Here is a 22,401-nt window from a genome sequence, read left to right on the forward strand (position 1 = left end):
AGTTCAGTTGGTTAAGAGTGTCGTCCCCAAACATTAAGGTTGAGGATTCGATCCCCAATCAGGGCACACATAGGAAGCAACCAAAAAATGCACAGCTGAGTGGAACAACAAATGCTTCCCTTCCTCCTCCCCTCTTTCTCCCTTCCTCTCTCTGTCTCTCTAAAAAATCAATAAAAATGAAGCCTTGGCCAGATAGCTCAGTTGGTTGGAGTGTTGTTCCTGAGTGCAGAGGTTGCCACTTAGATTCCCCAGTCAGGGCACATAAAGAAACAGCTCGATGTTCCTATGTCTCTCTCCCTGTCTCAGTCTCTCAAAAAAATTAAAAAATAAATAAATAAAAATCAAGCTATCTGAATGAGGAAACTCAAAAGCTTATTCTTAATTTGTAGAATAAAGGTTTTTTGTTTGTTTGTTTGCTTTGGTATTATTCCGAAGTTAGAAGTGGGGAGGCAGTCAGACAGACTTCCACATGCACCCAACCAGGATCCACCTGGCAAGCCTACCAGGGGGCGATGCTCTGCCCATTTGGGACATTACTCCATTGCAGCTGGAGCCATTCTAGCGCCTGAGGCGGAGGCCATGGAGCCATCCTCAGTGCCCAGGCCAACTTTGCTCCAATGAAGCCTTGGTTGTGGGAGGGGAAGAGAGAGATAGAGAGGAAGAAGAAAGGGAAGGGTGGAGAAGCAGATGGGTGCTTCTCTTGTGTGCCCTGGCTGGGAATCAAACCCGGGACTTCCACACGCTGTGCTGACTCTCTACCGCTGAGCCAACCAGCCAGGGCCTAGAATAAAGGTATTTAAACTTTTTTAATATTTTAAGATATTCATTTTAGAGAGAAGGGGGTAGGAGTAGGAAGCATCAGCTCCCATATGTGTCTTGACCAGGTGAGCCCAGGGTTTTGAACTGGTGACCTCAGAGTCCCAGGTTGAGTTTTATCCACTGTGTCACCACAGGTCAGGCGGGTATTTAAAAATTATTGATAAAGAACTCTTTTTTTTTTTTGTATTTTTCTGAAGCTGGAAACAGGGAGAGACAGTCAGACAGACTCCCGCATGCGCCCGACCGGGATCCACCCGGCACGCCCACCAGGGGCTACGCTCTGCCCACCAGGGGGCAATGCTCTGCCCCTCCAGGGCGTTGCTCTGCCATGACCAGAGCCACTCTAGCGCCTGGGGCAGAGGCCAAGGAGCCATCCCCAGCGCCCGGGCCATCTTTGCTCCAATGGAGCCTTGGCTGCGGGAGAGGAAGAGAGGGACAGAGAGGAAGGAGGGGGATGGAGAGCAAATGGGCGCTTCTCCTATGTGCCCTGGCCGGGAATCAAACCCGGGTCCCCCGCACGCCAGGCCAACGCTCTACCGCTGAGCCAACCGGCCAGGGCCGATAAAGAACTCTTTATAAACAACTTCATAAGTAAATATTGATTCATTGATAATTTTAACAAACTAAATTACTGTTTTTAACTATAAAAGGAATTTCATTATGTTTAGATAAATCAAAACTACAAGTAAAACTTTTCCAGGCTGTTTAATCAAATAATTCACAATGTACACATTCCTGAGTATACTCCATGGCAGCAACATTATTTATTTCTGAATTTTTCTGCATTCAGCTTAAAAGGTGTTTATTCCCAAGAAACTGAACTTTTCTGTCAAATGCACTGGATCAAATAGGAGCATTGGGTTCATAAAATGGAGTTATTGCAACCTTTATATATAAATCATTGACATCAGTAAGGAAGTTCTTCTTTTTTTTTTTTTCTGAAGCTGGAAACAGGGAGAGACAGTCAGACAGACTCCCGCATGCGCCCGACCGGGATCCACCCGGCACGCCCACCAGGGGCTACGCTCTGCCCACCAGGGGGCGATGCTCTGCCCATCCTGGGCGTCGCCATGTTGCGACCAGAGCCACTCTAGCGCCTGAGGCAGAGGCCACAGAGCCATCCCCAGCGCCCGGGCCATCTTTGCTCCAATGGAGCCTTGGCTGCGGGAGGGGAAGAGAGAGACAGAGAGGAAAGCGCGGCGGAGGGGTGGAGAAGCAAATGGGCGCTTCTCCTGTGTGCCCTGGCCGGGAATCGAACCCGGGTCCTCCGCACGCTAGGCCGACGCTCTACCGCTGAGCCAACCGGCCAGGGCCAGTAAGGAAGTTCTTTATTCCATTTTTTTGCCTCCTGTCATGTCATGAAGCTTAATAAATCTCATGTGATCTGCAGTGACCAATGCTGAAACATTCATTGAACTTGGTCACAGTTTTTAGGTACATGCTGTTTGACAGCCACATGTTCTCATCTACCAGGTCGGGAACAGGGTGAGCTATGAACTGCTTCAGATGATGATGATCGACTTTGGATTCTGCTTTTCTAGCTGGCAAAAATTCCATTTCAAAAATTGGATTATTATTGTAGCCAACAATGACAAAGTAGAAGCTTCCAAACATTGACTTTACTGTATGGCTCACGCGCCTAGACGCAGACAACATGAAGATCTAGTAAATTCCCTGGGGAACTACCATCAGCTTCAGTTCAGACTCCCCTGCAAAGCAATTTAAACAGGCTACCAGCTTCCAAATATTGTTGAAATGACCAAAACTCTATGTTTCTAAACCCTTAATAATTGGCTGGAAGTTGGCAAGTATATTCTCTAATATATTGGGAAAGCAAACTAACTAAAGGAAAACACACATGGAAAATGGACCTGGCCTTTTGGCTAGTTTCAACAATTTTAATATATGTCAGGGACTGAAGAAGATACCTTCTGAGATCCAGTAGGTTTTTTTCCATAACTGAATTCTTTGATAAGAACTAAAACAAGTGGGAAGAAGGAAAGTCCCCTATGACAGAATCAGAAAAAAGAGCCATGATAGAAAATTTAGTTACAGTGTTTAAAACAAATTCAAAGAAAACCAAACCAATTTGTCAAAATAAAATTCTTTTATTGCTTTGTTTTTTTCTTATTTTTTGAAATATATTTATTGATTTTGAGAGAGAGAGAGAGAGAGAAAGGGGGAGAGAGATACATAGAGAGAGAAAAACACTGACTTGTTCCACTTATTTATGCATTCATTGGTTGATTCTTTTTTTTTTTTTTTTACAGAGACAGAGAGAGTCAGAGAGAGGGATAGATAGGGACAGACAGACAGGAATGGAGGGAGATGAGAAGCATCAATCATCAGTTTTTTGTTGCAACGCCTTAGTTGTTCATTGATTGCTTTCTCATATGTGCCTTGACCATGGACCTTCAGCAGACTGAGTAACCCCTTGCTCAAGCCAGCGATCTTGGGTCCACGCTGGTGAGCTTTTGCTCAAACCAGATGAGCCCGCGCTCAAGCTAGTGACCTCGGGGTCTCAAACCTGGGTCTTTCTGCATCCCAGTCCAACGCTCTATCCACCACGCCACTGCCTGGTCAGGTAAGCCCAGGGTTTTGAACCGGCAACCTCAGCGTTTCCAGGTTGACGCTTTATCCACTGCGCCACCACAGGTCAGGCCATTGGTTGATTCTTGTATGCGCCCTGTCTGGGGATCAAACCTGCAACCTTGGTGTACAGGGGACATGCTCTTAGCCAACTGAGCTACTGGATCAGGGCTTCTTTTGTTTTTTATGAGCCTATTAATTTCAGTGAATTCTGAAGTCAGACCTAATAAATTCTAAAGATACATTTCTATTAGAAAATTATACATTGTAACTCAGCTACCCCTTAAGTTGTTATTGATACATAGGTAAATTTTACAGTGTACACAAAGATTCCTAAGATACATATAAGCAATAGATGAATTTTATTTTGACAAATTGAAGCACAGCCCAAAAAAGGGAAAAATAATTCTTACTTGTTTTAGCATGTGTTCCTTTGAACTCATTTTATTGCAATTTCGAGAGATAGTTATTGACACAGATAAATTTTTGTTTTTAATTTTCTGCGTGAGAGAGAGACAAGAAGGGAAAGAGGTGAGAAACATAAACTCATAGTTTTAGCACTTTATTTGTTCATTGATTACTTCTCATATGTGCCTTGACCGGGGGACTCCAGTCAAACCAATGACCCCTTGCTCAAGCCAGCAACCTTGGGTTTCAAGCAAGCATCCTTTGGGCTCAGGCCAGCAACCATGGGATCATGTCAATGAGCCCACATTCAAGCTGGCAACCCTGTGCTTAGGCTGGTGTCTGTGCTCAAGCCAGTTGAGCCCGCACTCAAGATGGTGACCACGGGGTTTCAAACCTGGGATGTTCTATCCACTGTGCCACTGCCGGTCAGGCTTGACACAGATAAATTTTTAAAGTATTATTAGTGACCTGCAAGGCCTCCTGTGGAAAATGAAGGGCTCTGGGCTCCGAAGCAGCTGGAATGGGGCTCTATAACCTTTTCTCAATATTAGATCCCTTCCAAACTAAGGGTCAGAGAAAGGGAAAGTAGAAATGAAGTTGCCCAGCTGAAAGTTAAAACTGAGAAAGACAAGGGACTAGGAGTCACAAGAGGGAAGAACAGCTCAACAAACTAGAGGGAGTGAGGGAGGAGAGGGATGTGATCAGAGAAAGCAGGCTTCCTTGGAGATCCTGGAGGTCATGCAGTTCTGAGGAAGGACTAGGTGTCCAAGGTTGGTGGATAGAAAGCAGTGGAAGTGAAAGTCTCTGGAGTTTAGGTGATTGAGAAACTGAGAAGCAAGAGAGTCCTGCAAGAAGGTTCATCTCCGGGATTCTCCTGGACATATTAATTCATTTCTTTCCATCATGTCTTCTCTGTATCTATATCTTCCTTGAGTTCACTAAATAAATAAAACCACTTAAATAAAAGTAACTGATGGCATAGAGTCAGGCTTGGCATTAAGACTCAATTCAACACAGCATGAAATCTAGGTTGAAATTGCTCCAATCAAAGAATCAGTTTGCAGAAATTATTTCATCAGTGACTTGAGATATTTCACAGACAACAGCATTAAACCCCAGAAAATCACATGGTCATACAATTATTCTGTGTTTGATTCTCTTTCAGTTTCTCTTGTTAAACCCAGGAGAATATCTCAATTTGATACTCGTATATGTTGAACAGAAGGGCTCAGGCAACAGCATTTAAAGGTGCCCTGGAGAATTCTAATGTAGAGATCCATAGACTGCAGTTTGGGCTAAGTTGCTTAAACTAATTCAAAATTTTGATCAACCATCCCATTAGTAAAAAAATGTTAGCATACACCCACAATATTTATGTAATGAGTAATATGGTAAAAACAATGCATTTACACATACTTGCTATTTTAAAACAATACCTTGTTTAAGCCTGACTGGTGGTGGCACAGTGAATAATAGCCTGAGGTCACCAGTTGGAAACCTGAGGTCACCAGCTTGAGCACAGGATCATTAACACAATTGGCAGCTTGAGCAAAGGGTCAGTGGCTCAGCTTGATCCTGAAGTCACCTGTCTGATCTAGAGTCAAGGCACGTACAAGAAGAAATCAATGCACAACTAAAAGTGAAGCAACTATGATTTGATTCTTCTCACTCTCTCGCTCCCTGTCTCTCTCTCTCTCAAAAGTAAAATGAAACGAAGTAAATAAAAACTAAAAAACAAGGCCCTGGAAAGATAGCTCAGTTGATTGGAGCATCGTCCTGTTAAGCCAAGGTTGTAGGTTTGATTCCCAGTCAGGGCACATACAGGAGTCAACCAATGAATGCATAAATAAGTGGATCAACAAATCAATGTTTCTCTCTCTATCTCCCTTTCTCTCTCACTAAAAAGCAATAAAAACAACCTAAAAATCTCAACTATGCAAAAAAATCTTGTTTTGAAAATAAATAAGTAAAATAGCCTGACCTGTGGTGGCACAGTGGATAAGGCATCACCTTGGATTGCTGAGGTCACTGGTTCAAAACCCGGGCTTACCTGGTCAAGGCACATATGGGAGTTGATGCTTCCTGCTCCTCCCTCTCTTCTCTCTCTCTTTCTCTCCTCTCTAAAAAGAATTAATAAAAATTTAAAAAAATAAATAAGTTAAATAAGAAGTAAAGAATCTTGTGGCCCTGGCCGGTTAGCTCAGCGGTAGAGCGTCGGCCTAGCATGCAGAGGACCCGGGTTCGATTCCCGGCCAGGGCACACAGGAGAAGCGTCCATTTGCTTCTCCACCCCTCCGCCGCGCCTTCCTCTCTGTCTCTCTCTTCCCCTCCCGCAGCCAAGGCTCCATTGGAGCAAAGATGGCCCGGGCACTGGGGATGGCTCTGTGGCCTCTACCTCAGGCACTAGAGTGGCTCTGGTCGCAACATAGCGACGCCCAGGATGGGCAGAGCATCGCCCCCTGGTGGGCAGAGCGCAGCCCCATGGTGGGCGTGCCGGGTGGATCCCGGTCGGGCGCATGCGGGAGTCTGTCTGACTGTCTCTCCCTGTTTCCAGCTTCAGAAAAATGCAAAAAAAAAAAAAAAAAAAAAAGAATCTTGTTTAATACTTTGTGGTATGACAATTTAAAGATCTAATTCTATTTATTTTGGCATTTGGTTTTAATGAAGCTAATAAAGATATCTCACCAAGATACACAGATTCAAATGGAAATACACCATTGTCTATACTTACTAAATTAAAAAAAAATTTAATGTTTATTTTATTGATTTTAGAGAGAGAAAGTGAGAGAGCAGGAGACAGAAACCTGTGCTCCTGTATGTGCCCTGATTGGAGATGGAGATCTAATTGGCAACCTCTGTGCTCTGGGATGATACTCTAACCAACTGATCTATCTGGCCAGGGTTATACTGATTAGATCTTGATACTCATTTGGTAATTCAATCCACCAATTTTCCAAAGTTTTTGTTAAAACCTGTCTAATAAATTTCTTTTTATCCTGATGTGTCAGTTAATGTTTTGCGACCTAGATTATGTGTTTTTAAATGTTTTTAACAAAATAGTTTCAAAACCCATTAATAGCCCTGGCCGGTTGGCCCAGTGGTAGAGCGTCGGCCTAGCGTGCAGAGGACCCGGGTTCGATTCCCGGCCAGGGCACACAGGAGAAGCGCCATTTGCTTCTCCACCCCTCCGCCGCACTTTCCTCTCTGTCTCTCTCTCTTCCCCTCCCGCAGCCAAGGCTCCATTGGAGCAAAGATGGCCCGGGGTGCTGGGGATGGCTCTGTGGCCTCTGCCTCAGGCGCTAGAGTGGCTCTGGTCGCAACATGGCGACGCCCAGAATGGGCAAAGCATCGCCCCCTGGTGGGCAGAGCGTCGCCCCATGGTGGGCGTGCCGGGTGGATCCTGGTCGGGCGCATGCAGGAGTCTGTCTGACTGTCTCTCCCCGTTTCCAGCTTCAGAAAAATGAAAACAAAACAAAACAAAACAAAAAAACCCATTAATACTTCTAAATGATAAATTATATCTCCAAGTCTTTCTACTATGCAGGTGAGACTTTATAAGTAACAAGTTCCATTATTCTGGGGAACACAATTACCAAACCCCCCAAATAATGATTTCATACATTAATTTTCAAAATGTTCTTTTCACAGCATGAGTTTCTTGTTATTTTTTTAATTTTTAATTTTTACTTTTGTGAGTTTCTTTTTTTATTTTCTTACAGGGACAGAGAGAGGGATAGATAGGGACAGACAGACAGGAATGGAGAGATGAGAAGCATCAATCATTAGTTTTTCAGTGCTCACATGTGCCTTGACTGCAGGCCTTCAGCAGACCGAGTGACCCCTTGCTCAAGCCAGCGACCTTGGGCTCAAGCTGGTGAGCTTTTGCTTAAACCAGATGAGCCCGCGCTCAAGCTGGCGACCTCGGGGTCTCAAACCTGGGTCTTCCGCATCCCAGTCCAATGCTCTATCCAGTGAGCCACTGCCTGGTCAGGCAGAAAGCAGATACTTTTTTATTAATTAGATGACTGCTTGTAATATATTATTAGATTGCCACTGTTTTTACCTGGCTAATGGAAAGCTTTTGTCAGTGCTGTCATTTCCTTATTAGCTTCTATTGGGCTTATTATTATTATTTGCAATTCTATAATAAATACACTGTCTGTATATTGTATTGTGTGTTTACCACTCTAGCTTTATTATTTTTAATGTCTTTTTGCAGGAAACTTTAAAGTCTAACTAGATACAGTATATAGATAACACACTGTGTGTTTTTTCTTTTTTTTATTTATTTATTTTTTATTTTATTTTTTTTCACACTGTGTGTTTTTTCTGACATGAACAACCAACTCTCCAACACCAACTGGATTTCCAATAATTTAATTAAGTTCTGACACTAACTGCCAGGAGTTAACACAGGCCCCACAGAGTAGGGGTGCCACAAGTCTGCCCCTACTTTAGATGCCAGCTACAAACGGAGTGCCCAAACTACCCACACTTCTGCCCTGCAGATGACATACTTTGGGTTTCCCATGACCCACTCCTTGGGTTCTTAATTTGCTATAACAATTCACAGAACTGAGAAAAACACTCTACCGGTGTTTCAAAGTTTATCATAAAATATGCAACTCAGAAACAGCCGAGTGGAAGAGTTACCCAGGGAGAGATTGGGCAGCGGGGAGCTCTGCCGCCCTCTCCTGGCAGATGCCATCTTAGCACCTCCATGTTCACCAGCCCAGATGCTCTTGGACTCTGTCTTCATGAGTTTTTATGGAATTTATCTCTAGTGACCCCTCCCCTCCCTGGAGGTAGAGGTGAGGCTGAAAGTTCCAACCCTCTCATCAAGTGTTTGGTCTTTCCGGGGACAAGCTCTCATTCTTAGGCCATCTAAGGGGCCTCAGCTTCATCTACCCTGTTAGCCTAAACTCAGGTGTGGCTGCAGGATGCTTGTGTTTAGCCGAAACCACTCCTATCACCCCCATCACTCAGGAAAGTCCAAGGGTTTTAGAAGCTCTGTGCTAGAAAGTTCAAATATTTATATATTTTTTATACCACATAATGCTCTATATGGCTCTTACTCAGTCCCCGCATAAATTGAAACTGCAAAGTGCTTAAAATGAAAAATTGAGGCCTGGCTTGTGGTGGTGCAGTGGGCAAGCGCCGACCTAGAATGCAGAGGTCGCCAGTTCGCATCCCTGGGCTTGCGGGGTCAAGGCACAAACGACAAACCATCAATGAACAACTAAAGTGAAGCAATTATGAGTTGATATTTCTTGCTTCACATCCCCTTCCTTTTTCTATACAATCAATAAATAAAATCTTAAATAAAAAGAAAAAGAAAAATTGAGTATGGGTGCCGTGGGTAGCTTCCACTTACCGTCAAGACAACATCCGTTAGGTTTCTTTTTTTTTTTTTAATTTTAATTTTACTTTATTTTACAGGGACAGAGAGTCAGAGAGAGGGATAGAGAGGGACAGGCAGGAACAGAGAGAGATGAGAAGCATCAATCATCAGTTTTTCATTGTGACACCTTAGTTGTTCATTGATTGCTTTCTCATATGTGCCTTGACCGTGGGCCTTCAGCAGACCGAGTAACCCCTTGTTCAAGCCAGCGACCTTGGGTCCAAGCTGCTGGGCTTTTCCTCAAACCAGATGAGCCCACACTCAAGCTGGCAACCTCGAGGTCTCGAACTCGGGTCCTCTGCATCCCAATCCGACACTCTATCCACTGCACCACCGCCTGGTCAGGCAAGAATATTTTTTTACATATATATTTTTTAGATTTTATTTATTCATTTTAGAGAGTGGAGAGAAAGAGACAGTGAGAGAGAGAATGGGGGAGGAGCAGGAAGCATCAACTCCCATATATGCCTTGACCAGCAAGCCCAGGGTTTTGAACCAGCGACCTCAGTGTTCCAGGTCGACACTTTTATCCATTGCGCCACCACAGGTCAGGCTGGAAGAATATTTTTAAAAATTTCTTCCTATTCAATAGAACAAAAGTTAACAGGTATAACTTACTGTATTTCCTCATGTATAAGACGCTCCCATGTATAAGACGCACCTTAATTCTGGGGCCCAAAATTTGAAAAAAAAAATGTATTATATAAAGTTATGGAACTCATACAACTCCTCATCACTGTCAAAACTCCCATACATTACTTTGTCCTCATCTGTGTCTAATGACGAATCACTGTCTTCATATATTACCTCAAATCACTGTCTTCAACAATGAGTGCAAAAACAAGCAGGAGAAAGGGGGAAATACAAGTAAAAAAGAGTCTACAACCACTCTATAAGATGCACCCAGTTTTTAGACCCCAAATTTTTTGAGAAAGAGTGCATCTTATACATGGGAAATACGGTATTAGCTGTAAAGATGGCATGCCTTTACAGCCCCCAATAGTTTAGTTGCATCTTTTATTTGCCAGCACTATCCATGTATGAATTGTATTTGACCTCCCCCCAAAGGGTATCTCTTAAAAGAGAGAAAATGAAGTCCAAAGCATATCAATTTCTACTCCTTTTGCCCACAGAGACCTTGCCATCACTTCTCCTCTAGGATTCCTTACCTTCCGTCTCTTCTGTGCTCCTCCCTGCCTCCTGGGATAACTGGGATTCTCAGTCTCAGCTCTATGAGCCTCCTGCTTAGGTTTGCAGGGTCAGGATTTCTTACCTTTGTCCAGTGTTAGGCTCACTTTATTGTTGCCTCAAATTACTGGTGAGTTACTCTCTTGAGAGCTCGTGAAAGGATTCTGTATCCACATTTCTCAATTAATAAGCAATTCTTGGACACCAGCAAGGTGTCTGAGAACTTAACTCAATTCTGGACACTGTCTATCCAGAGCTAGCATCGAATTCCCCAGGTGGAGGGCTCGGTCCTCCAATCCCCACTTCAGACACCAGTCGCAAGCCCAGGTTGTTACTTGTGCTTCGAACCAGCTGGCTATACCTCAGACCTTCCCAAATCCCTCTTTAGGTTCAATTAATTTGCTAGTGTGGTTCACAGAACTCGGGGGGGGGGGGATTACTTACATTTACTGGTTTATTATAAAAGGATATGATCAAGGCCAGAGATGAACATCGGATGGAAGGGATGCCTAGGGCAAGGCATAGGGGAGAGACCCGGAGCGTCCATGCCCTCTTGGGAACACCACACTTCCAGCACCTCCACGTGCTCACCAGCCTGGGAGTTAACTGAACTTTTAGGATTTTTATGGAGTCTTCATCCATAAGCCTGTTGATCATTAACTCTATTTTTAACCCTTTTTCCTTCTCAAAGGAATGATGGGTGGGGCTGAAAATGCCAAGCTTCTAAGCATGGCTTGGTTTTTCTGGTGGTCAGCCCTCATTCAGGAGCTTCATAGGAACAAAAGACACCCCTGTCACCCAGGAAAGGGCTTTGGGAGCCCTAGATCAGGAACCAGGGTTAAAGAATAATTTTATTTTATTTTATTTTATTTATTTTTTTATTTTCTGAAGCTGGAAACGGGGAGAGACAGTCAGACAGACTCCCGCATGCGCCCGACCAGGATCCACCTGGCACACCCACCAGGGGGCGATGCTCTGCCCACCAGGGGGCGATGCTCTGTCGCAACCAGAGCCACTCTAGTGCCTGGGCAGAGGCCATAGAGCCATCCCCAGCGCCGGGGCCATCTTTGCTCCAATGGAGCCTCGCTGTGGGAGGGGAAGAGAGAGACAGAGAGGAAGGAGAGGGGGAGCAGTGGAGAAGCAGATGGGCGCTTCTCCTGTGTGCCCTGGCCGGGAATCGAACCCGGGACTTCTGCACGCCAGGCCGACGTTCTACCACTGAGCCAACCGGCTAGGGCCATAAAGAATAATTTTAGAACAAAAGGTGCTCTTAGCACTTAGGAGATGACAGGGTTTCAGGAGTTTTTTCTAGGAACTGGGGCAGAGACTGATCTCCAGTATCTCACACCTACTTCTTTCCACCGTGCCGACTATAGCTCTGAGGTCTACATCCTTCTTCCACCCATGAGACTCCGTTCAGACCTGGTTCATGATGCTAAGCATCCCATAGGCTCACTGTCACTTTTGTGGTGATGTGCACAATGGGCTGAAACCCAAGAGCCTTTGTTCTAGGTCCAACTCTGTCACTAACCAGTAGAATGTTTGTTGATCTAATTCTCCTCTTTCATAAAATGAAAGTGCTGAATTTAACCATCTCCAATTTAACTTTCAGTTCTTTTCTTTTAATTTTTTTAAAAATTGAGGTATAATTGATATATAACATTATATTAGTTCCAGGTATATGACATAATGATTCAATATTTGTATATATTGCAAAATGATCACTCAATAAGTCTAGTTAATAGCTATCACCGTACATAGTTGCACATTTTGTGTGTGTGTGTGTGTGTGTGATGAGTTCCTTTGTTCTAAGATTCTGAGAGACTATGTAATCCCAGGCATAGCCTTTTGACTCTCTGGGATTTTGTCCTAGACCAGCGGTTCTCAACCTGTGGGTCGCGACCCCGGCGGGGTCGCCTAAAGCCATCGGAAAATACATAATGCATATCAGGTATTTACATTCCGAATCATAACTGTAGCAAAATTACAGTTATGAAGTAGCCACCAAAATTATTTTTTGGTTTGGGGTCACCGCAACATGAGGAACTGTATTGCGGGGTCACAGCATTAGAAAGGTTGAGAATCACTGTCCTAGACCCACCATCTCTCCTGCCCCTGCGCCTTTTCTCCCTGCTCAGTTCCTGCGTGATGTGTGTGTGTTCCTCTGCGGCTCACACATTAGCACAGAGCACAGCCCCTTCTCCTGAATGCTGTGTGGCCTTTCTTTCAGCATTTGTATTATCTTTTATGTGCATATGTTGTATCTCCTCAGAAGTATTTTAAGGTTAGAACCCTGTCTTGTGACCCATACTGACCTTTCCAGGTAACTTGGACATTTAGCAAATGTTAAGTTCTTCATTGAAGAGTGTCTTGAGAATTTATGCATTATTGTTTTATGAAACCATTTTTTTTTCTTTCTTTCCCCATGTCCCCCCATTCACAATACAGACCAGGCAAAGAGCCAGGGCTGATGTGTAGATGAGTGGGTTTACTCTGCCTCCTCTTTCTGTACAGTCAGTGTAAGAACACAGCCTGTGGTAAGCACTGGGAGGCCTGAAACCATTTCTTTTAAATGTTTATTTTATTGATTTTAGAGAGAGGAGGAGGAAAGAGAGAGAGAGAGAGAGAGAGACAGGAACATCAATCCATTCCTGTATGTGTCCTGACTGGGGATCAAACCGGCAACCTCCTGCTTCAGGATGATGCTCCAACCAAGCCATCAGACCAGGGCAAAAGCTATTTAAAAAAATAAATAAATAAAATAACAACAACCACAATGCTGAGTCAAAATAGCTTTGGCTTGCTTGACTTAATGTGTTTCAGAGTAAAGATACTATGCATTCTTCCTTTACAATCCTCCCTGTGAGTTCCCTTCACAGAGTTGTTTTATAAACCTTTTGAAAAGTGTATGGTTTTTTAAAAATTTTTTCCACTGATTTGAGAAAGACAGAAAAAGAAAGGGAGAGAGAGAGAGAGAAGCATCAACTTGTTCCACTTAGTTATTCCATTTAGTTGTGTACTCATTGGTTGTTTCTCGTATGTGCCCTGACCAGGGGTCAAACGCATGACCTTGGCATGCAGGAATGATGCTGTATCCACTGAGTCACCTGGCCAGGACCTAAAAAGTTGTGTTCTAATGGGGACTATTTCCCTCCCAGTATTCCATTAAACTTGTATTTTATGCTGTTTGTTACAGAGAGTTACTCAGAATTGCTAGGTCATTCCACTACTCAAAATCCTTCAGTGCCTTCCCATCTCACTCAGAGAGCCCAATGCCAACTGAGAATGTCTAGCCATGACCTGTACTGACCTGATGTCCCATCACCTCTCTGACCGTGCCACCCCTTGCTCTCTGCTCCACTGGCCTCCTTACTGTTCCTCAAGGATGTCGAACATATTCCTGCATTTGTTCCCTTGGCCTGACATACTCCTGACCCCCAAATATCAGCATGGTCTGTCCCTTCACCTCCTTCAGGTCTTTTATTGAGGAGCCTTTCCTGACAACCCTGTCTGAAGGGAACACACACCTCTTTGCCAGTCACTCTCAGTTACCCTACTCTGCTTTGTTTCTGTTCATTGATCCCCCACTACCATGTGAGAGCCACTGAAAATAGGAACTTTACTTGGTTTGTTCTCTATTTTCAAAACAAAGTAGCACCAAATAATTACTCTCGTGTTAAAAGACTATATGCCTAGAATCACCCTGGCCTGTTGGCTCAGTGGTAGAGCATTGGATTGGTGTGCAGGAGTCCTGGGTTCGATTCCCGGCCAGGGCACATAGGAGAAGCGCCCATCTGCTTCTCCACCCCTCCCCCTCTCCTTCCTCTCTGTCTCTCTCTTCCCCTCCCGCAGCCAAGGCTCCATTGGAGCAAAGATGGCCCGGGCGCTGGGGATGGCTCCATGGCCTCTGCCTCAGGCGCTAGAGTGGCTCTGGTCGCAACAGAGCGATGCCCCAGATGGGCAGAGCATCGCCCCCTGGTGGACGTGCCGGGTGGATCCTGGTCGGGCGCATGCGGGAGTCTGTCTGACTGCCTCCCTGTTTCCAACTTCAGAAAAATACAGAAAAAAAGACTATATGCCTAGAATCTATGTAAACACAATTAATTAAATAAAAATATATTTTAAAAAAGATACTAATACAACAGAGGGACAACCATTTCAGGGCATAGTGAGGAAGCAGCCTAGGATAGAGGCCTCAGAAGAAACCAAACCTGTGGACATCTTGATCTTGAACTTCCCAGCTTCCGGAACTGTGAGAAAATAAATTTCTGTTCTTTAAAAAAAAAAAAAAAGGCCCTGGCCGGTTGGCTCAGCGGTAGAACGTCAGCCTAGCGTGCGGAGGACCCGGGTTTGATTCCCGGCCAGGGCACACAGGAGAAGCGCCCCTCAGGCGCTAGAGTGGCTCTGGTCGCAATATGGCGACGCCCAGGATGGGCAGAGCATCGCCCCCTGGTGGGCAGAGCATCGCCCCTGGTGGGCGTGCTGGGTGGATCCCAGTTGGGCGCATGCGGGAGTCTGTCTGACTGTCTCTCCCTGTTTCCAGCTTCAGAAAAATGCAAAAAAAAAAAAAAAAAAAAAAAGAAATGACTATATGCCGGAAAAGAAATTGACTTGAAAAAAATGTGGTAAGACAAGTCATACATTTTAGTTCAAGTAAATTACAGTTAACTAATTATGTTTCTGCTGCTACTCTGCTGCATTAGTAATATAATATTTATAGAGTCAGTAAATGATAATAAAAATTGGATCAATAAAGAAAATTGGTTCAAAGTTCTAAAAATATTGTTTCATTTCATTGATTTTAATACCAAAAACAGTTAAAAATGACTTATTCGTGTGGCCACTAGGTGGCAGGATATGCACATGTACTTCGCAAATGAGGGCATTTATCTCAAGTTCACCTTTAGCTGGCAATAACAGTAATACTAATCCCTTACATTTGAAGAGTATTTTCTAGTAGACAGAATAGTTTCACAAACAATATCTCATGGTAGGGAACACAGGTGTTTTTATCTGTTTTCCCTTTACATTAAAAAACAAACAAACACCCAGGCCATAAAAGCTTTTCAACTTCCCCTTTGGGTTTGGGTTGAATCCTGAAATGTGCCTCCTTTTGGATCTTCTTGAACTTCAAAATATGTTTTGAGAGAAAATCATTTAAGTTGTGCAACTTACTATGTCAGCAAACAGTCTCAGTGGGTAGAAGTGTGGCTAGTCATATGACAACAAGAGTTTCTGCCTCTTGCATGGTTGAGTGCTTTGGGTGTGTTCTATGTGAAGAACTGGGGTGTGGGGTTGCCATTAGCATTTTGGTAACTGCTCTGATGCCTGGATGGTTATGGAAGAACACCGAAGTGGAAGAATATCATTCAAATCCATTAAATACTGCTCTTAGGTTTTCTAAGTTTATGATAAGCAACTTATTGGTGCATTTTTAGCACAGGCGTCTATTGGCAGAATGTAATTTAACAATGTTTACTTCATTAGTTGTCCTTGCGTTAGTGCCTTATGGCATATTTGAACTAACTTAGGTTTTGAGGCTAAATTATGGGATGTGGTTTTAGTTTAGCCACTTATTGGTTGTGTGACCTTCTGTACATCATTTAACCCCTCTGAACCTCACTTTCCTTTTATGTAAAATTGGTATAATACTTCTTGTTTACAGAGCTGGTATAAAGATGAAATGAGAGATTAATTATGAAAACAGTTTATAAACTAAAATACCTGTAGGAAAGGCAATTGTTATTATCGCAGAGGGAGGAGGAAATCATGGATTTTTTTAAGCTTGGAGGACCTGGGCTTTGTCAATTCTCGTTGTTGACCTTGGCTTACTTGATTCAAATTGCTAAATCTTAGCTTTCTTGCTGGGGAAAAAAAAATGCAACTCATTTTTTGAGTATTTCTAAGTGCCAGAGATCTAGTTCTTCATATAATAACTAACTTTATATAACAACTAACTTAATCTCTATACCCATGTCTGAAGTAGATTTGCTAAAATTGATTGATTATTAAAATCTTGGCATTTTAGAGCTATAAGAGCCTTAAAAATAATATGAACTAGGCCCTGGCTGGTTGACTCAGTGGTAGAGCATCGGCCTGGCATGCGGGAGTCCCAGGTTTGATTCCTGGCCAGGGCACACAGGAGAGGCACCCATCTGCTTCTCCACCCCTCCCCCTCTGCTTCCTCTCTGTCTCTCTCTTCCCCTCCCGCAGCCAAGGCTCCATTGGAGCAAAGTTGACCTGGGCACTGAGGATGGCTCTGTGGCCTCTGCCTCAGGTGGTAGAATGGCTCTGGTTGCAACAGAGCGATGCCCCAGATGGGCAGTGTCGCCCCCTGGTGGGCATGCCGGGTGGATCCTGGTCGGGCGCATGCGGGAGTCTGTCTGACTGCCTCTCCGTTTCCAACTTCAGAAAAATACCAATAATAATAATATGATCTAAGCACTTTATTTTGCATATAAAGAAAATAAACTCCAGAGGTGAGATAAAGTGCTCGAAGTCACAAACTATTGTGGGCAGAACTGAGACTAGAAAATGGCCAGTGGCTGGTTTCTAGGATATTTAATTGTCTCAATTCCTAGAATAATCAATTCAAAGAAGTATGAAACAGAGAGCTACTCTTATACCTTTTAGTCCAGTTGGAGGGGTAAGTGAGAATCAGCCAAGACTGTGACAGTGTGGTACACAGCAGCTTAGGAGAGAGCAGAGAGGTGGGAAAGAATGCTGTAGGTGGAGTGATGACAGAGGGCTTCCTGGAGGAGAAGAGATTTGAACTGAGCATAGAAAAGCAACTAAGATGTAGTAAGAAAAAAGAGAGAATAGATATTCCAAAATGAGAAAATGGCATAAATCAAAGAGGGCAAGAAGATAAGAAGACAAATTTACAGGAGTTAAAGCTTTGTGTCAAAGAGAAATGGCAATGAGGCAGGATAGGTGGTGAGTGAGGACAAGAGGCTAGGGACCTGGAATACCAGGCAAGGTCTCTTCTTAATTCTACAATCAATGGGAACCATTGATTAATCAATTCAATCATTTGTTCAGCAAAGGTTCATTGGGCATCTCCTATGTGCTGTGCTTGGTGGGCACTGGATATGCAGTGGTAACCAAAGAGGGTTGCCCCTATTCTGGGCGGGTTCAGTCAGTGTGGTGAGATGGGTGATAAACTGGTAAATGACTTACATATTGAGAAATGCTTTGACAGTCATGGACAGGGTGCTATGTTAGAAAGTTGCAGAGAATTCATTCTTATACAGGTCAGCCACAGACGACTTCTTGTAGAATTAGTAGGGGTCCATGTGGCTAGAACACTGTTAGCATGAGGAACTGGAAGAAAGGCTGGGGAAGGAAGCTGGGATAAATAACACCAGACTGTGTTCTAAGAGCGGAGCAACTTTTAACACATTGGAGGTTTTAAAGCAGGTAAGTGATATGGTCTGATATATATATATATTTTAATTTTTTGTATTGATTGATTTTTAGAGAAAAAGGAAGGGAGACAGAGGAACATCACTTTTTTGTTCCACTTATTTATGCATTCATTGTTTGACTCCTTTTTTAAAATTCATTTTAGAGAAGAGAGAGAGAGAGAGGGAGAGAAGGTGGGGGAGGAGCAGAAAGCATCAACTCCCATATGTGCCTTGACCAGGCAAGCCTGGGGTTTCGAACCAGCGACCTCATCGTTCCAGGTTGATGCTTTATCCACTGCACCACCTCAGGTCAGGTCCATTGTTTAACTCTTGTATATGTCCTGACCACGAATCAAACGTGCAACCTTGGTTTATCAGGAGGGTGCTCTAACCAACCGGACTACCCGGCCAGGGCTTATATACATGCATTTTAAAAGCCACTCTTCTGGGCTGCACTATAGGGGATGGACTGTGGAGGGAAGAAACAAACCTGCAAGTAGGGAGACTGCTGGTAGGGGCGTGGCAGAAATTCTCGAGAGAGACAAAGGTAACTGGAATCAGTGATGAAGCAATGATGCATAGCAGCCTCATAACAATAAACGTGGATGACCTGACCAGGAGATATGATTTAAAGTATTCTCCAGGTCTTACAGAGGAACTGGCTGTGAGGGGTAATGGAGGATATAGTGGATTGGATGAGGGCCCCCAAAAGATATGTTTATGCTTTATTTTCTGGAGCCTGGGAGTGTGACCTTATTTGGAAAAAAAAAAAGGTCTTTGTAGATGTAATTAAGAATCTCCAAATGAGATCATGCTGGATAATCTACATAACCCTAACTTTTAGAACAAGTGTCCTTGTGAGAGACACAGGGGAGAAACACCGAGCAAAGTGAAGGCCAGGTGAAGACAGCTGCAGAGACTGGAGTCCGGCAGCCACAAGGAGCTCCTCACATCCCCAGAAGCTGGATGCAACGAGGAAGAACTTTCCCCTACAGCCTCCAGAGGGAGCACAGCCCTGCTGATCCTTGTTTTCAGATTTCTGGCCTCCTGGACGATGAGAAAATAAATGTCTGTTGTTTTAAGACAGTTTGTGGTGATATGTTATGTCAAGTGCAGAAAACTCACACAGAGAGGGAGGAGTCCAAGATGGCCCCAGGTTTCTGGGTGTTTGGTGTTGTCCTTCAACACATTGGGGAAATCTGGGTTTGGGCGGGGGGCAGGGATCAAGAGTTGGGGTTTGCGCATGTTCAGTTTGGAATGCTTGTGAGATGGCCAAGCAGAGAAGGTCAGTCAGTAGCTGGATGGAGGAGTCTAGAGCTCAGAGACGGGTCAGGAGAAGGGATATAAAGTGGGAATTGTCAGCATGCAGATTACACTTAAACCACAGAAATGGGTGCAATCTCCTAGAAAGAAGGTGCAGAGTAGAATTGTGAAGAATCTGTAAATAGTGGGTATGCTTTTCTGTCCACTTGTGGGGAACTGGTCGGTCTGGGTTTTTTTTCTTTTACTCACCTTTGCTGCCCACATTGTGAAAGAGAGGCAAATCATAAGAAGAGCATGGCTAACTTGTCAGGTAGCATAATTTCAGGGCAAAACAATGTGAGTCTGCCTTCCCAGGTACTTTCTCCTTCTGTTGACCAATGCCGGCCTTCCACGATTACAGATTCGTTTCTTTAGGCATTGAAGCCTACATATTCTTTGGGAGAAGTTGTTCATAATCTTTTCCTTTACTTCTTAGTGAGAGTTGGTATATCAGATACTTTAGAACAGATTATTGTGGGAGAACACAAGTGTTAAGTTTGGGCATTAGTTGGGCAGGCTGAGTAGCAAAAGACAATTGTGAAAATGTGGGAACCTGAAGCCTGACCATATCTGCTCTGCAGCTTTGCGTGTGAGGGGAAAGCCTGCTCTAGAAAGATTCCTCCTTCCCTGCCACTGTCTGAGCTCAATAGTAAACTTCTCCTCTCATTCTCTGTGTATCACTGATAGTTTCTATGCTGACATATCCTTCTTCAGAACAAGAAGAAAAGTGAAAGAAACACCAGGGACATACAACAGATGGCTTCACAATAGTCAAGAGGAAATCTATTATACTGTGCCGTGTTTTAGAGCTTCTCTGAAATCTCTACTTTTTCTAAGGTGATGGTTATTTTTGCTGGCTTGTGGGTGTTACCCTCTTGTCCTCATTGCTGCCATCACCGGTCTGATACCAGCCCATGGTGACTCCCAGCCAGGCTGCCAACTCCCCTTCACTTGCCCTCAGACCATACTGCGAACTCTGCTGTCAGAGTGAGGATTTCAAAATAAAATCACGCTTCTTGCCCTTTGGTGTCTTCCTGCTGCTCCTTGGATAAAAAAACTATAAAGTTGCCTGACCTGTGGTGGCGCAGTGGATAAAGTGTCGACCTGGAATGCTGAGGTTGCTGGTTCAAAACCCTGGGCTTGCCTGGTCAAGGCACATATGGGAGTTGATGCTTCCTGCTCCTCCCTCCCCCTTCTCTCTCTCTCTCTCTCTCTCTCTCTCTCATTCTCTCTCCTCTCTAAAAAATTAATAAAAGTTTAAAAAAATTTAAAAAAAAAGAATTAAAAAAAAAACTATAAAGTTTGTGGGGATGTGAAGTACAGCATGGAGAATAGAGTCAATAGTAGGTATGGTGTTGGAGATGAGAGCATTACTTCATAAGTTATATAAAGGTCTAACCACTATGCCAAAACTTATATAATATTAAATGTCAACTGTAATTGAAAAAGAATTTTAATTTTTATATAATAAAAAAATGAAAAAATTATAAAGCTTTTATTAATCTAACTATTACCTATATTTTCGGCTTCATCTCATCCTTCATCCTTACTCGCTTTGCTCTCTGAGATCTCTAGGTGGACTGACATTCATTCAGTTTCTCCAGCTCCTGCTTCCTGGCTCTGGAGTGTTCTTCTTGCCCCCACCCTACTCCTTCAACCCTTCCTGCATCTGCCCACTCCCAGCACAGACTCACACGTTTCATCAGGGACACTGTCCTGACTCCTCCCCCTCCCCTTATAACCAAATCCTTCTATTTTCAGCTTTATGGCATTGTATACTTCTTCTGCCTATTCCTTATGATAGCTGTAAATACATATATATCTCTACATATGTATACATATATATTTAAGTGGATGTATTTGATTAATGTCTCTCCTACCACAATCCGCTTTTTACAAGGGCAGGTTTCTTGTTCATGGTGGCATCCCTTGTATCCAGTTGCCTTGGCCTGTTATGGGGTCTCATTATATATTGGCTGAGTAGATAAAATCAATGGACATATATTGTCACTAATTTTTGGGCTACCAAATGAATTCTAAGAATTCTCAGGCTGGGTCACTTCTATGTGGCTCCTTAGGTTTTGAAAAGTAATTAGCAATAATGGCTTTTTTTTAATGACAAAGACAGAGAAAGACAGGGAGAGGAACAGATAAGGACAGACAGACAGGAAGGGGAGATGAAAAGCATCAATTCTTCATTGCGGCTCTTTGTTGCTGCTCCTTAGTTGTTCATTGATTGCTTTCTCATACGTGCCTTGACCCAGGGCTACAGCAGAGCAACTGACCCCTTGCTCAAACCAGTGATTTTGGGCTCAAGCCAGTGACCTTTGGGCTCAAGCCAGCGACCATGGGGTCATGTCTATGATCCCATGCTCAAGCTAGCGACACTCTGGATGAGCCTGCGCTCAAGCCAGTGACCTCAGGGTTTTGAACCTGGGTCCTCCGCGTCCCAGTCCAATGTTCTATCCACTGCGCCATCACCTGGTCAGGCACAATTAGTAATAATATTAAGTCTGATTCTTCCCTCCTGGAGAATGATCATTTCTGGAACACAGTAAGGAGAATAATGTTATTTATCAGTTTCCACTTATGAGCATCAATTTCCAAAGAGAGGAGAGCAATTCTCACAGGCCCAGGAGAAATAATGTTGATTTTGTGATGGCAACCTGCAGGACAGATTTCTTGGAGGCTGTCATTTATGAATGAAGAGAAATCCCAGTGAAAGTGATGCCCCCCTTACAGAGCCAACCCCGTCCCCTCACTCACACCTAATAGTGTCTGCTGGTTATTTGAGTATGTGTTTGGCCTCCCTGAAATAAAAAAGATGATATTCAACACAATCATTTTAAATAAAAAGGAAAACACAGGGGCTAAGCTTGAAAAAATTAGCACAAAACATTACTTCAGAACAATAGTCAGTGACATGTCTCAAATATAGTTGAAATGGTGTGGCTTTTTAATATTAAGCCTCCGAGCCCTGGCTCTGGTGCTCAGAGTGACAGAAATGTGGTGTGCATCTGTACATGTGCTTCCCGTGGCTTGCGCTTAATTATCCACAAAGAAAAAAAAATTCACAAAATGTTTCATGTTCTTTTCTTTTAACTGCCAAAACAGGAACTTCTGAGGCTTTCACAGAATTGGTTATGATGCCTTTGAAAGTTTTATTAATGCAGGCAAAGTATGTTTTTAATCTTTTGTATTTTGATCACTAAAATGTATTCTCTATGATTTGTTTATGCTTGCTTCTATCATATTGTAAGTAAACAAAGAGTTAGCAATTTTTTGTAT

The 22,401-nt window shown here is 43.5% G+C and overlaps 1 non-coding gene and 1 pseudogene across 1 annotated transcript; both read right to left on the reverse strand.

Annotated features, from left to right (window-relative positions):
- Nucleotides 1-1,605: 1,605 nt before the first annotated feature.
- Nucleotides 1,606-2,433, reverse strand: LOC136397733 (trafficking protein particle complex subunit 2-like; annotated as a pseudogene).
- A 10,395-nt stretch (nucleotides 2,434-12,828) lies between these two features.
- LOC136401625 (small nucleolar RNA SNORA51) lies at nucleotides 12,829-12,959 on the reverse strand. Its single transcript, XR_010750647.1, has one exon. It is a non-coding gene; the product is annotated as a small nucleolar RNA SNORA51 (small nucleolar RNA).
- Between the last annotated feature and the right edge of the window lie 9,442 nt (nucleotides 12,960-22,401).

This window comes from Saccopteryx leptura, chromosome 3 (assembly GCF_036850995.1).
Source record: "Saccopteryx leptura isolate mSacLep1 chromosome 3, mSacLep1_pri_phased_curated, whole genome shotgun sequence".
NCBI lineage: Eukaryota > Metazoa > Chordata > Mammalia > Chiroptera > Emballonuridae > Saccopteryx > Saccopteryx leptura.